This window comes from Salvelinus fontinalis, chromosome 8 (genome assembly GCF_029448725.1).
Source record: "Salvelinus fontinalis isolate EN_2023a chromosome 8, ASM2944872v1, whole genome shotgun sequence".
NCBI classification, from domain to species: domain Eukaryota; kingdom Metazoa; phylum Chordata; class Actinopteri; order Salmoniformes; family Salmonidae; genus Salvelinus; species Salvelinus fontinalis.
In genome coordinates this window covers 35,392,771-35,409,589 of record NC_074672.1, presented here as the reverse complement: position 1 = coordinate 35,409,589, position 16,819 = coordinate 35,392,771, and the positions used below count along the sequence as shown (strand labels likewise).

At 43.7% G+C, this 16,819-nt stretch overlaps 1 protein-coding gene across 2 annotated transcripts in view; it reads left to right on the top strand.

Annotated features, from left to right (window-relative positions):
• LOC129861180 (nuclear receptor coactivator 3-like) overlaps positions 1–16,819 on the top strand; it is a 106,564-nt gene that overhangs the window by 48,386 nt on the left and 41,359 nt on the right. The gene's annotated exons all lie outside the window — the stretch shown is intronic.

The following is a 16,819-nucleotide window of genomic DNA, read 5'->3' as shown; positions in this document are numbered from 1 at the left end:
CAAACGGTTTTAGAAACTAGAGAGTGTTTTCTATCCAATAGTAATAATAATATGCATATTGTACGAGCAAGAATTGAGTACGAGGAAGTTTGAAATGGGTACCTTTTATCCGGCTACTCAATACTGCCCCTGCAGCCCAAACAGGTTAAGAGCAGTTGGAGGCCACGGAAGGAGAGTTGTATGGCATTGAAGCTCGTCTGGAGGGTTGTTAACACAGTGTCCAAAAATTGCCAGAAGTATACAGAATGGTGTCGTCTGTGTAGAGGTGGATCAGAGACTCACCAGCAGCAAGAGCGACATCATTGATGTATGCAGAGAAGAGAGTCGGCCCAAGAATTGAACCCTGTGGCACCCCCATAGAGACTGCCAGAGGCCCGGAAAACAGGCCCTCCTATTTGACACACTGAACTCTATCAGAGAAGTAGTTGGTGAACCAGGCGAGGCAATCATTTGAAAAACCAAGGCTATTGAGTCTCCCGATGAGGATGTGGTGATTGACAGAGTCGAAAGCCTTGGCAATGTCACTGGGCAGCTCGTATCTGTGCTTCCCTTTGTAGTCTGTGATAGTTTGCAAGCCCTGCCACATCCGACGAGTGTCGGAGCCGGTGTAGTACGATGCAATCTTAGTCTTCTATTGACCCTTTGCCTATTTGATGGTTCGTCGGTGGGCATAGCAGGATTACTTAAAAGCTTCCTGGTTAGAGTCCCGCTCCTTGAAAGCGGCAGCTCTACCCTTTAGCTCAGTGCGGATGTTGCCTGTAATCCATGGCTTCTAGCTGGGTATATACTAGAGGCCGATCGATTAATCGGAATGGCCGATTAACTAGTCCAATGCTCTAACACCTGATTACATTGCACTCCCCGAGGTGCCTGCCTGTTACGCGAATGCAGTAAGCTAAGGTAAATTGCTAGCTAGCATTAAACTTATCTTATAAAAAACAATCAAATAATGACTGTCATTGCTCCAATGTGTACTTAACCATAAACATCAATGCCTTTCTTAAAATCAATACACAAGTATATATTTTTAAACCTGCATATTTAGCTAAAAGAAATCCAGGTTAGCAGGCAATATTAACCAGGTGAAATTGTGTCATTTCTCTTGCGTTCATTGCACGCAGAGTCAGGGTATATGCAACAGTTTGGGCCGCCTGGCTCTTTGCGAACTAATTTGCCAGAATTTTACGTAAGTATGACATAACATTGAATGTTGTGCAATGTAACAGGAATATTTAGACTCATGGATGGCACCCGTTAGATAAAATACAGAGCGGAATAAACGTTTTGTTTTCGAGGTGATAATTTCCGGATTAGTCAAAGGTATATGGTTTAGAGAGAAATAGTCGATGCGTTATAATTCCTGTAATAACTTGCGGCTGAACTTGAAAGGGGTTCCTTCGTTATTTTACCGTTCATGTCTTCCATAGAGAATGTCTTGATCTACTTCAAATAAGGTCTGTGTTTCGTGCAGGCTTAAACCGCCTCGACGTTTTGATACCCGTGTAAATCTCACTAGGATAAGGTAACGTTTGTCAACATATTTTCATAAATCCACTCTACAAAAAAAATTATCTTCGCTTATATTTAGCCAATATTGATCAGAGTTACCTTGTCCTATGGACATCTACACAGTTATAACATTGGCACGGCGGTGTAAGCCTACACGAAACACAGACCTTATTTTAAGTGAATCTAAAAATATCCTATGGAATAAATGAAGGAACAGCTTTTCAGATTTTGCTAGAAAGTGTCATGGGATTTATGACTCGCACTTTGATCGTCAATTCTTACCATGCCCATTATTAAAATAGGATTTCCTGCATATAGAATTACAGTTTTTGTTTTCAACATTCATCACAGGTAACTTAAACTCTATTTTTATTCAAACAGTTGAGAGTATTTGTCTCCTAAGCAGACTCTTCAGTATCATTGTCACTTCAGAGCTGTGTGTGTGTGTGTGTGTGTGTGTGTGTGTGTGTGTGTGTGTGTGTGTGTGTGTGTGTGTGTGTGTGTGTGTGTGTGTGTGTGTGTGTGTGTGTGTGTGTGTGTGTGTGTGTGTGTGTGTGTGTGTGTGTGTGTGTGTTTATTTATGTATTATATTAAGTTAAAATAAAAGTGTTCATTGTTCATTCAGTATTGTTGCAATTGTCATTATTACAAAAATGTGTGTGTGTGTATGATATATATATATAAAAAACATTTATTTATATAAATCGGCCGATTAATTGGTATCGGCTTTTTTGTCCTCCAATAATCGGTATCGGCGTTGAAAAATCATAATCGGTCGACCTCTAGTATGTACGTATGGAAACTGTCGGGACAACGTCATCAATGCACTTATTGACTTATATTATTCTTGGAGTAACTACACCTGTGTGTTGTAGGTAGTTAGCTAACGTTTGGTCTGTGAGATGTATCATATTCTACACAATGATGCTACAGTAGTGATACAGACAGTACACAACGATTGCCCATGAATGGGTAATACCGTTTTCGTCTTTCTCTCACAGACAATACCGCGTGGATACAAGTGAATGACTTTAAAGAGGAGATGTGAAAAGTCCCATAACAACAATTTTCCCTTCTATCAAAGTGACTCTGAACACCTCACTGCACCACCCAAACACACCATTTGCAAGTATTCCCTTTTGTAGAACTGCAGTATTTATTATAAGCGGTGGTAGTATATTTTTTATTCTACTGTATATATGTCATACATTGCCATAACAGTTCCTGCAGATTGCTGTGTAAACTCACCTCGGTCTCCAGAGCAAGTAAACTCTTTTGAATATAAGCCATGTCCACTTATTTTCTATATTGACAGATTAATCTACTGTTTTATTAAAACATGTTTACTTGCCAACAAATTCAAGTTTAAATGATAAACCAACTCCCTGCATCATTTGTTTTAGCAGTAAGACTGAAGCTAGTTTATACATTTAATTACATTTCAATATGTATTGATAAATAAGTCAACACTATTTGTTTCTGATGCAGCTGAAATCATTTTGTCTATTGTCAGTACACAAGCTTATATAAACCACCATTATATATGTCACGCCATGGCCATAGAGAGGCTTTTATTCTCTATTTTGGTAGAAAATATGTTCACTCATCAGGACACTGTTGTTCAGAGAAGCTAGCCAGCAACACAGCTAACACAATCACTTTAAACTGAAGCTGGAAAGACAGCAAACTATCTGCACTTTGTTTCATTTGACCTTTTTTCAATTGAAATTTCTTTGTATATATCCATAAAAATTATGCCAGCTGATTCATGATTTCAGCCCGCTGACTGCCTGTCTTGTCTCGTTCCAACTCCCAACACATTCATTACTATGGGACAGCTGGAGATCGAATTTGAATATTGAAACAATGTTTGTTTTGTTTTTTTCACCTTTATTTAACCAGGTAGGCTAGTTGAGAACAAGTTCTCATTTACGACTGCGACCTGGCCAAGATATAGCCAAGCAGTGCGACACAAACAACAACACAGAGGTACACATGGAATAAACAAACTTACAGTCATAATACAATAGAAAAAGTCTATATACAGTGTGTGCAAATGAGGTAGGATAAGGGAGGTACGGCAATAAAAAGGCCATAGTGGCGAAACAATTACAATATAGCAATTAAACACTGGAGTGATAGATGTGCAGAAGATGAGTGTGCAAGCAGAGATACTGGGGTGTAAAGGAGCAAAATAAATAACAAGTATGGGGATGAGGTAGTTGGATGGGCTATTTACAGATGGGCTATGTACAGGTGCAGTGATCTGTGAGCTGCTCTGACAGCTGGTGCTTAAAGCTAGTGAGCGAGATATGAGTCTCCAGCTTCAGTGATTTTTGCAGTTCGTTCCAGTCATTGGCAATAGAGAACTGGAAGGAGAGGTGGCTAAAGGAGGAATTGGCTTTTGGGGTGACCAGTGAAATATACCTGCTGGAGCGTGTGCTACGGGTGGGTGCTGCTATGGTGACCAGTGAGCTCAGATAAGGCGGGGCTTTACCTAGCAAAGTCTAATAGATGACCTGGAGCCAGTGGGTTTGGTGACGAATATGAAGCGAGGGCCAACCAACGAGAGCATACAGGAAACAATGTTGCAGATGTCGGTGAGACAGACAGCAAGGTTTATACAAATCTCCGCTGTTGAAAACTAAATGTTAGTCAAAAAGAAATGTGAGATAATGTCTAGATGCTTTTTATAGTGGAGATCAAGTTTATACAGTGCATTCAGAAAGTATTCAGACCCCTTGACTTTTGTTACAGCCTTATTCTAAAACTGATTCAATAGTTTTTTTTCGCCTCATCAATCTACACACAATACCCCGTAATGACAGGTTTTTAGAAATGTATGAAAAATAAAAAATGTAATATTTACATAAGTATTCAGACCCTTTATTCGGTACTTTGTTGAAGCACTTTTGGCAGCGATTACAGCCTTGATTCTTTTTGGGTATTACGCTACAAGCTTGGCACACCTGTATTTGGGGAGTTTCTCACATTTTTCTCTGCAGATCCTCTCCAGAGATGTTCAATCGGGTTCAAGTCCGAGCTCTTGCTGGGCCACTCAAGGACATTGAGACTTGTCCCGAAGCCACTCCTGCGTTGTCTTGGCTGTGTACTTAGGGTCGTTGTTCTGTTGGAAGGTGAACCTTCACCCCAGTCTGAGGTCCTGTGCGCTCTGGAGCAGGTTTTCATCAAGGATCTCTCTGTGCTTTGCTCCGTTCATCTTTCCCTCGATCCTGACAAGTCTACCAGTCCTTGCCACTGAAAAACATCCCCACAGCATGATGCTGCCACCACCATGCTTCACCGTGGGGATGGTGCCAGGTTTCCTGCAGAGTTCAATATTGGTTTAATCAGACAAGAGAATCTTGTTTCTCATGGTCTGAGAGTCCGTCAGGTGCCATTTGGCAAACTCCAAGTGGGCTGTCATGTGCCTGTTACTGAGGAGTGACTTCCGTCTGGCCACTGTACCATAAAGACCTGATTGGTGGAGTGCTGAAGAGATGGTTGTCCTTCTGGAAGGCTCTCCCCATCTCCACAGAGGAACTCTAGAGCTCTGTCAGAGTGACCATCAGGTTCTTGGACACCTCCTTGCCCAAGGCCCTTCTCCCCCAATTGCTCAGTTTGGCCGTGCGGCCAGCTCTAGGAAGAGTCTTGGTGGTTCCAAACTTCTTCCACTTAAGAATGATGGAGGCCACTGTGTTCTTGGGTACCTTCAATGTTGCAGACATTTTTTGGTACCCTTCCCCAGATCTGTGCCTCGACACAATCCTGTCTCAGAACTCTACGTACAATTTTTTCGACCTCATGGCTTGGTTTTTGCTCTGACATGCACTGTCAACTGTGGGACCTTATATAGACAGGCGTGTGCCTTTCCAAATCATGTCCAATCAATTGAATTGACCACAGGTGAACTCCAATCAAGTTGTGTGACATCAAGGATGATCAATGGAAACAGGATGCACCTGAGCTCAATTTCGAGTCTCATAGCAAAGGGTCTGAATACTTATGTAAATAAGGTATTTCTGTTTTTATTTGTAATAAATTACCAAAAATTTCAAAAAATCTGTTTTCTCCTTGTCATTATGGGATATTGTGTGTAGATTTGATGAGGAAAAAAAATATTTCATACATTTTAGAATAAGGCTGTAATGTAACAAAATGTGGAAAAAGGGAAATGGTCTGAATACTTTTGAATGCTTTGTAAATTGCCTGGCTGGGCTGATGAGAGTGGATAGCGCAGTCAGATGGAACAGAGTAAATAGGCATTTTAACGTGGTTACTTGAGGAATAGACAGCGCCTGGAATGCGGTTTTAACCATTCAGTATTCAGGATTAGACCCACCCATTGTATAGTATACTACAACATAAGTCTAACTGAATATGGATGTTGTGTTGGTTGAAGGTTCCAGGCAGGTTCCAGATTGTTCTTCAGCTGGTTAACCTCTTCTTGCTTTGAGTAATGGCAGCTGGTTTAGCAGGCTTTGGCGCTGTGGCTATGTTGACAGGGATGTTGGGTTTGGTATTTTATTAGGATCCCCATTAGCTGTTTGAAAGCAGCAGCTAATTTGTCCTCAAGGACAGAACTACATGAATAAAAAAACAGCACACATAGCCTACTGTGACTCTGGCTCCTTGTAGACAAACATCTGGTCTTTTCTGCACTCCACAGCCAGGAGGAAAAGGCTCTCGTACACTTTCTTCCCCACCCACTGCTTCTACCTCTTGCAGAATATTTATTTTTACTGAAAGTCTCCTGGAAAGACATGAAGGATGTGTAACCAAATCATATCGCCAGATAGCAGTTGGCTAATTACATTGATGTGCTTTGTAATGTCTAGCCAGCGCATTATGAAAGCTAGCAAGCTAGATTTGGGATTTGATTAACAAATGTATACTGAACAAAAATATAAACGCAACATGTAAAGTGTTGCTCCCATGTTTCATGAGCTGAAACAAAAGATCACAGACATTTTCCATACGCACAAATACCTTATTTCTCTCAAATTTAGTGCACTTTTTTTTTTCATTCTTTTTAGTGAGCATTTCATGTTTCAAGCATGGCTTTTCTTACGATCCTAACAATTTACATATGCGTTTTCTTACAATCCTAACGATACATACGTTCAACCTTTTGGCAGCTATCTCGCTCCATAGTTCTGCCCCAGCCTTTACCCACTTTTCCCAGTCTGTTTGCATGCTCTGCTCCCTCTATTTGCCAAGATGCCCCTCCCCTTCCCTAACTAAGGCTATGATCTAACTGCAGCCAGCCTCCCCCTCCACTGTCGTCCCCCCCTCTCTCTCTAACTCTCTCTCCCTCTCTCACTCACTCACTCACTCACTCACTCTCACACACACACACACGCACACACACACACACACACCTTTTCACTGCTCTGCATAGTATTTTTGATCAACAATCGCAAGTGGAACATGAAGACTGGGGGCTGTGTCAATACCAAGGCATGTATTTTGTTCTGGCAGAAGAGGAGAGGAGGGAGGAAGGGTTGTTGATCTATCTTGTGCTTCTGACCCCTTCTCCCTACCCTCCTCTATCGCTCTCTCTGCCATTCATTCTCACTTTCTGAACACAACGCTGATCTAGAGACAGTGGGATAATGAAATAAGAATAAAGGCTCTACACTCTCTGTCTTAGATCAACAACACTGCTGTTCTGTCCTCTGTGATCAGGGACATTCAAATAAACAAGCAAAGAAAGAAAAAAATATGTTATGAAGAGGTGGAAAAAAGAGAGGGAAAACCCTAGAAACGGAGAAGCAAGCCTCAGATCTTTACAGTCATATTCTTGGAATGGATCAAAGTTCACCAGCAGTCTTCGCCGTGTTCTGATTGGCTGCGGAAAGGTGAAATTAAAACCACTGTAAACTTTTGACCGCGCAGGAACTGGAAAGGAACGCCCAACACTGAAGCGGGAGCGCGCTTCTCTCTCTCTCTCTGTCCCTTCCTCTCTCTTGTTCTCTCTGTTCTCTCATTCACTGTCTATGTCTGTCTCACTCTCTCTGGCTTTGCTCTTTTCCAGTCTCCCTCTCTCTCTCTCTCTGGTTTCTCTCTTTCTCTCTGTCCTTCTCTCCTCCATGAATTGGTGGCGTGCTGCATGCAGCCCTACAAACAAGAGGGAGGGAGTGAGAGGCACAGAGAGAAGGAAAGAGCTGGGGGAGGGGTAGAGAGGGAGGAGACAGCAGGAGAGGGGGGATGGGGAGGGAGAGCGAGGTAGAGAGAGGGAGAACAGGAGAAAGGACAGAGCAAGGCAGAGAAGAGGAATGCAGCCTTTTTGACTGCCATAATGACACAAACTGGTCCCTATTAAAAGAGAAATAATCTAAAGGGAAGAGGAGAAGGCAATGAATGTATAAATAGAAGTGGAACTGAGGGTCTGGGCTCCGGCGAGTAGAGCGCCAGGGCGCTAATGTTTTTTCTCATTACACCTCAAACGGTTTGAGGGGGTCTCGAGTTGGTCGATTTAACAAGATTTCATAAGCTAACTAGAAGAGCAGCCCTCTCCCTCCCTCCCTCTCTCTCACTGGCTGCGTTGATTCCATGTGTAAGGCAGAGGGCTTTAACTGTCTGCTGCTCTTCGCACAGGGAGGATGGCATGTTGACATGTTTATCAGGTGATTGAAGTAATCCGTTTTGGTTTGGATGAAGCAGTGGTATGAGCTGAGGATTGTGTTGATGTTCCCTATTCAGCATGGTACAGGTGGGACAAGGGGATGATCGAAACTGGAGGGAGACCAGGTAGATGAAGAGGGGGAGGGGGGATGAAGAGAGGATGGAGGGGGCACAAGATGGATTTGGAAGGGTTTTGGTTTAGCCCAAAGGAGAAAACGGTTACAGGTGAGGAGGTAGTATCTACAAAGGAAACAAGAGGAATGGGAGGAGAGGGGAAAATATGAAGAGAAAGAGCGAGACGAATGGAAAAAAAATAATACTGGTGGGAAGAGGGGAATGTCGAGTTAAACAGAGGGAGAGTGAAACAAAAAGGGATGCAGAACCGAGACACGGAGGGAGAGAATGAGAGAGAGGCAAATCAACCTCCATTTGCACGTTCACACGCGCCTCGGCCATATGCACAGGTGTCCCAAAGCTGAGTGAGTGAAAATGATGGAGGGTGTAGCGGTTAATTAGACCTCCCCCCAATAACCACTTCGACCCGAGCCAGCAACAGTGCCGGCTTCAGAGCAAAGTGGAATCCCATAAGGCACTGCATTATTTTTGGGTTTGTGCAATTTCACACAAAAGAATGGAGAGGCGTGACTAATTATATGTCATGTGCTTTATTTGTCATATTTCGAGACTTGACACATGTAAAAGAGGAAATAGCTCCCAAATGAAATGTTTAACTGTTACTGAGGTTTATATCTTGTAAAACGACAGGGGGATTTGTTCATTAGAATTTCATGCTCATTTTATTATTTAAAAGTGGTACATGAACTGCATCATTCTAGTCACAAGTCTGTCCCGAAGTTGATGGGTTTATTGAGCCCCTCGCCAGTCTCTGGAAGTCAGTTTCGTCAGCAACATGTGACCACCGATGAAGTTGGTAGGGACGAGGGGGTGGTTTGGGATTCTCACAGACACAGACAGAGAGATATTTTCTCTTCCCATTCCCTCAGCACAATGGCACCATATGGTCAGAACGTATAAAGCTCTCACACTCTTACTCTTCTCTCTCTCTTGCCAGATTGTCTTCCTCTCCTCCACCTCTACAGCTCCCCCTCTCCCAGCCAATTACCTCACAGCCCATTAGATAAGGAGCAAATGCACACACACACACACACACACACACACGCACACACACACATCCCATTAGGTAAGCAGCACCCCCACCACCGACATGCATCCACACTCACGTGTCCCCCATGAGATAAGGCTCACCCCCACAAACATATATTGCACATGCACACAAACACACACACACACACACACAGCCTGTTAGATAAGGGCCCCATCCCCCCTCTAATGGGAAAGGAGATTAATACCGACAGAAAAAAAGATTTCTCAAGATGTCTCTCTCCCCTTGCTTAGCTCGGCCCGGTTTAAATATTTAAAGCCAAGATTATATTTTTCTTTCCATTGTGCAGTCATGGAATTGACTGCACAATTTTCTCTGATGCTAATGTGTGTCTGCTAAGAAGGTAGAGCTGGGGAAAAGTCAAATGCATGCAGGTAGGGTAGATGTGGGCTATTTGTATGTTTTAAATACAGGTTAGTGTGTGTTCTTTTCTCTTGATGTGTTTTGTGTGTGTGTGTGTGTATTGATGTATTGATGTATAGGCTATTGATTTTCCAACAGCGTGTGTGTGCCTGTGTGTACACGCTTAAGTGTGGTTTTGTGGGTTGCTATGCAGTTTGTATGGCTCTCCAGCAGCGTGTGCTTTTGTCTGTGGTAATGATGGATGGCAGACAGGAAGCTAATGTGATTTGGATGCTCCTCCAGGAAAAAAGTGTTTGTTGTGTGCGTGTGGCTGACTGTGTGTCTGTACTGTGTGTCCGTACGCATCTGTGCATGCGTGTGTGCGTGTGTGTGTGTGTGTGTCAGGCTGTTGAAGGCTTCCTGCCCTACCTCTGTAGATAGCTGAATCTGCAATGTACACCCTCCTCTACCTCCCTCTCATTTTTCCTCTCTCTCTCTTGACTATCTTGTTTATCTCCCTTCCTCCCTCTCTCCACTCTCTCTCCACTTTCTCCATTTTATTTGACTGTGCTTTGCAGTTTTTTGACGGTGTAAAAAATAGGGAGGATGTGTATGTTTTAGTAAAGGTGAATCTGCTCCCTGGCCTGGCAGAGGAGGGAGGGAAGGTGCTCTCTCTAAGTCCTTGGTGATGGTTATTGTGAGCCAGTTTACCTATTCTGGCTTCTGAGCAACTCTGGTTGTGGGTGGCATGCAATTACCTCCATGTCTCTGGTCATGCGATCAGCATTTGAAGGAAGTTCTAGGATTGTACTATTAATAGTTCCCAAACGTAGTGTAGTTCTGTTGTCAGTGTGCACCACTTAACTGGACAATACATTTATCAGGAGCAATTTAAGCTGTTGGACGGAAAGTTTGCACTAATGTGCACTTACCATGAGTTGACTGGACAGTATGTGTTCCTAACAACCTATGTCATATGACTGCTGTATTGCAGGTGCCGTGTGGCTCAGTTGGTAGCGCATGGACCTTACAATGCTGGAGTTGTGGGTTCAATTCCCATGGGGGACAAGTAGAAAAATGTATGCACTCACTACGTTAAGTCGCTCTGGATAAGAGCATCTGCTAAATGTACAAATGCAGTGTAGTTATGTAAGCTAAACTCAGCAAAAAAAGAAATGTCAACTGTGTTTATTTTCAGCAAACTTAACATGTGTAAATATTTGTATGAACATTACAAGATTCAATAAACTGAACAAGTTCCACAGACATGTGACTAACAGAAATTGAATAATGTGTCCCTGAACAAAGGTGGGGTCAAAATCAAAAGTAACAGTCAGTATCCGGTGTGGCCACCAGTTGCATTAAGTACTGCAGTGCACCAGATTTACCAGTTCTTGCTGTGAGATGTTACCCCACTCTTTCTGGGGCAAATGGCCCTAGCCCTCAACCTCCGATCCAACAGGTCCTAGACGTGCTCAATGGGATTGAGATCCGGGCTCTTCGCTGGCCATGGCAGAACACTGACATTCCTGTCTTGCAGGAAATCACTCACAGAAAGAGCAGAATGGCTGGTGGCATTGTCATGCTGGAGGGTCATGTCAGGGTGAGCCTGCAGGAAGGGTACCACATGAGGGAGGAGGATGTCTTCCCTGTAATGCACAGCATTGAGATTGCCTGCAATGACAACAAGCTCAGTCCGATGATGCTGTGACACACCACCCCAGACCATGACGGACCCTCCCCCTCCAAATTGTTCCCGCTCCAGAGTACAGGCCTCGGTGTAACGCTCATTCCGTCGACGATAAATGCGAATCCGACCATCACCCCTGGTGTGACAAAACCATGACTCATCAGTGAGAGCACTTTTTGCCACTCCTGTATGGTCCAGCGACGGTGGGTTTGTGCCCATAGGCGACCTTGTTGCCGGTAATGTCTAGTGAGGACCTGCCTTACAACAGGCCTACAAGCCCTCAGTCCAGCCTCTCTCAGCCTATTGCGGACAGTCTGAGCACTGATGGAGGGATTGTGCGTTCCTGGTGTAACTCGGGCAGCTGCTGTTGCCATCCTGTACCTGTCCTGCAGGTGTGATGTTCGGATGTACCGATCCTGTGCAGGTGTTGTTACACGTGGTGTGCCACTGCGAAGATGATCAGCTGTCCGTCCTATCTACCTGTAACGCTGTCTTAGGCGTCTCACAGTATGGACATTGCAATTTATTGCCCTGGCCACATCTGCAGTCCTCATGCCTCCTTGCAACATGCATAAGGCACGTTCACGCAGATGAGCAGGGACCTTGGGCATCTTTCTTTTGGTGTTTTTCAGAGTCAGTAGAAAGGCCTCTTTTTAGTGTCTTAAGTTTTCATAACTGTGACCTTAATTGCCTACCTTCTGTAAGCTGTTAGTGTCTTAACGACCGTTCCACAGGTGCATGTTCATTAATTGTTTATGGTTCATTGAACAAGCATGGGAAACAGTGTTTAAACCTTTTACAATGAAGTTATTCTGTGAAGTTATTTGGATTTTTACGAATTATATTTGAAAGACAGGGTCCTGAAAAAGGGACGTTTCATTTTTTACTGAGTTTATATATGGTGGACCCAGTGTCTCTGTTTGTCTGAACGGATAGCTCAGTGTTCTGTATGCTGATCCGATACGCTCAACGTTCGTCAGATATGGCTGAAAATAGAATGGTTCACCCAACCTGAAGCCCTTTTTTCTGTCTTTGTGTTCCTGTTCTTTTCACTCTCTCTCTCATTCTCTTACTCTCTCACTGTTCCACCCTTCTGTCTTGCTTTCTCTCTCATTTTCATTCTCTGAACTTTATTGTGAGTTCCAACTTTTTTGGGACCTTAGTCAACATTTTAACTGACTGTGGTTATAATCAGGACATATCATGATATCTCACAGACAGATCAGGAGCCTTATTATTGTATTTGGATAGTAACCGTATCCGTTTTCATCATCTCACATTTCAATTCTCTAATCTAAGGAAAGTTAACCACCTATGTATGATGAATGTGTGTTAGGCTGCAGGTTAGGACAAAGGGAGAACAGTTTCACATTCACTATGGATCCTCATGTCAGATCACATTTCGTAGTAGCATATCAACCTTTCAGTGTTTGTCCTGTTGTCAAAGTTAATCACTTGATAATGCTAGGCTGTAGGAGGCAGGTTAGGATACTCTGTTAATCCCTTTAGAAAGATGTAGTGTAGCTCACTGCTCTTTAAATAACCTAAATTCTGAGAAACTTTGGATCGTGGCAAATCCTAAGTGATTTCATCAGTGACACAACTATGCTTAACTAGTGAAATAACAATGTTATACAACGCTGTCTGATGCTCTCTCTAACGTCTCACTCAGGTGTAAAAGGAATGTAGGGTAATGGTGTCATTTTGGAAAGCAGATTGCTGATATCTTAAAGTTTGTGACTTTAGTTTGGTTTAACTGTTAGGTGAAAGATCGGAGAGAAAGACAATACACAGAGAGAGGGGGAGGGAGGGGGGAGAGATAGTGAGAGGGGGAGAGAGAGGGAGAGAGAGAGAGTTCCTATCGCTCTGATGCTTTCTGACATGTCTCTCTTCTGTTGCCATGGCAGCAGAGTGACCATCAGGGCAGGGTTATGGGGGTGGGTGTGGTTTATTGATTGACCTATTACAGTAATGAGGTCTGAGTAGCCTTCTGTGTACACACGCGCGCACACACACACACCACCCATGGAGCTATAAAACAGCCGCCCGCCTGCATATGCTTAATTATATTATAAATAGGCTCACCAGAATGTTTGGACACTGGGTAATTTTCCCAGGGAGGAATATCATTATCCTTTTTTTCTCCATTTGCGAATCGTTAACTTACTCCCTAAATTACAGCGTTCAATCACTCTCTTTCTGTCTCCCACTCTCCCTTTCTTACTACCCTCTCCCATCCTTCCCTCAGTGTGCAAGCAAAAGGAAAGCTATGTGTAACACTGTTGCCTGGTCATGTCTTTACAAGGCTTTACTGTACGCTTGCTACACAATACACTTAGACATTGTGTACGGAAGGATTATGTATACATGACTCATGAAGTTCAACTTGGTTTTTTGATAACCCTTTCTTTTCGTTTATGATATGATATAGAAGTTGTCTGGCTCTTACCTCAAGCCTCACCTAGGTGATAGAGGTGATGTGTGTTATATCACACAAACACACAAGCTCGACACGTGTTTCGTCACACTCTCGGTTGTTGTTCTTCAGGGTTCAGCTGAAGGTGACAGCTGAGGACATGTGTGTTATTGCCCTCCTTATCTTATCTCGGCTCTGCTTGTGGCTCCTGAGCAACTTTACAGCCAGACAGTCCCAAATTACACACTGGAATGTGTCCCTTCCTACAACAGTTAATCTCTCGCTCTCTCTCTCTCCTCTCCACCCCGCTTTCCTCAGTCTGTAACAGTGCAGGTGTTGGCACTAGCAGCACTGTGCACATTCAAATGCTCAGCACATAGCTAGCCTCAGGTTTGGCTCAGTGCAGTTCTATTGTTGCACTACTCTACACACTGGATTAGTTTGGACCGCAGTCAGTGGCTTCAGCAACTCTTGTGACAGTTGAACTCCAGTTGCACCATTATAGGGACGCCAAGGTGGCTAGTAAACTAGCCAATCGGATTGTAGATATGCTCAATGACAAAGGTCTATCCTGTTGTGGATAGACCTTTTTCCTTTTGCGTGTAGGATGACAACATTAATATCTGACTACAAAACTATTCTAGTTCTGCAGAAGAGTTTCTACCTCCAAACTGTTTCGCTACTTAGGACTGATAGATACACTTGGAGTCTTCTCTGTATATACAGTGGGGTCCAAAATGATTCAATCCCCTGATAAAGATAAAGACTATGCAATAAATAATGCAAATACTGATCTATATTGTATGCTCTAAAAATGAAAATATTATATTATTTTATATTAATTCAATTGCTCAGAGAAGGAGATTTTATTTAGCAAGTAACACAAAAAAAATCTCTAAAAGTTTTCAATACTGCATTTCAGCCCTGCCACAAAAGAACCAGCTGACATCATAGTGATTCTCTCGTTAACACAGGTGTGAGTGTTGATGAGGACAAGCCTGGAGATCACTCTGTCATGCTGATTGAGTTCGAATAACAGACTGGAAGCTTCAAAAGGAGGGTGGTGCTTGGAATCATTGTTCTTCCTCTGTCAACCATGGTTACCTGCAAGGAAACATGTGCCGTCATCATTGCTTTGCACAAAAAGGACTTCACAGGCAAGGATATTGCTGCCAGTAAGATTGCACCTAAATCAACCCTTTATCGGATCATCAAGAACTTCCAGGAGAGCGGTTCAATTGTTGTGAAGAAGGCTTCAGAATGCCCAAGAAAGTCCAGCAAGTTGATTCAGCTGCGAGATCGGTGCACCACCATTACAGAGCTTGCTCAGGAATGGCAGCAGGCAGGTGTGAGTGCATCTGCATGCCCAGTGAGGCGAAGAGTTTTGGAGGATGGCCTGGTGTCAGAAGGGCAGCAAAGAAGCCACTTCTCTCCAGGAAAAACATCAGGGACAGACTGATATTCTGCAAAAGGTACAGGGATTGTACTCCGATTGTTTGGGGCATCCGGAAAAAAAGCTTGTCCAGAGAAGACAAGGTGAGCTCTACCATCAGTCCTGTGTCATGCCAACAGTAAAGCATCCTGAGACCATTCATGTGTGGGGTGCTTCTCAGCCAAGGGAGTGGGCTCACTCACAATTTTGCCTAAGAACACAGCCATGAATAAAGAATGGTACCAACACATCCTCCGAGAGCAACTTCTCCCAACCATCCAGGAACAGTTTGGGGACGAACAATGCCTTTTCCAGCATGATGGAACACCTTGCCATAAGGCAAAGTGATAACTAAGTGGCTCGGGGAACAAAACAACGATATTTTGGGTCCATGGCCAGGAAACTCCCCAGACCTTAATCCCATTGAGAACTTGTGGTCAATCCTCAAGGGGCGGGTGGACAAACAAAAACCCACGCATTCTGACAAACTCCAAGCATTGATTATGCAAGAATGGGCTGCCATCGGTCAGGATGTGGCCCAGAAGTTAATTGACAGCATTCCAGGGCGGATTCCAGAGGTCTTGAAAAAGAAGGGTCAACACTGCAAATATTGACTCTTTGCATCAACTTCATGTAATTGTCAATAAAACCCTTTGACACTTATGAAATGCTTGTAATTATACTTCAGTATTCCATAGCAGCAAACTTTGTGGAAAAGCCTTATTCTAAAATGGATTAAATCACTTTTTTTCCTCATCAATCTACACACAATACCACCAATATTTGTCCTAGAGCTGGCCGCCAGGCCAAACTGAGCAATCGGTGGAGAAGGGTCGTGGTCAGGGAGGTGACCAAGAACTCGATGGTCACTCTGACAGAGCTCCAGAGTCCGTCTGTGGAGATGGAAGAACCTTCTAGAAGGACAACCATCTCTGTAACATGCCAGAGTGGCCAGACGGAAGCCACTCCTCAGTAAAAGGTACAGGACAGCCTGCTTGGAGTTTGCCAAATGGCACCTAAAGGACTCTGAAACCAAGATTGAACTCTTTGGCCTGAATGCCAAGCTTCACGCCTGGAGGACACCTGGTACCATCCCTATGGTGAAGCATCGTGGTGGCAGCATCATGCAATGGGGATGTTTTTCAGCACCAGGGCCTGGGAGACAAGTCAGGATCGAGGGAAAGATGAATGGAGCAAAGTACAGAGAGATCCTTGATGAAAACCTGCTCCAGAGTACTCAAGACCTCAGACTGGGGTGAAGGTTCTCCTTCCAACAGGACAAGGACCCTAAGGACACAGCCAAGACAACACAGGAGTGGCTTCGGGACAAGTCTCTGAATGTCCTTGAGTGGCCCAGCCAGATCCCGGGACTTGAACCCAATCAAACATCTCTGGAGAGACCTAAAAATAGCTGTGCAGTGACGCTCCCCATCCAACCTGACAAGCTTGAGAGGATCTGCAGAGATTAATGGGAGAAACTCTCCAAATATACGTGTGCCAAGCTTGTAGCGTCATACCCAAGAAGACTCGAGGTGGTAATCGCTGCCAAAGGTGCTTCAACAAAGTACTAAGTAAAGGGTCTGAATACTTATGTAAAGGTTTTTTATTTGTAATAAATTA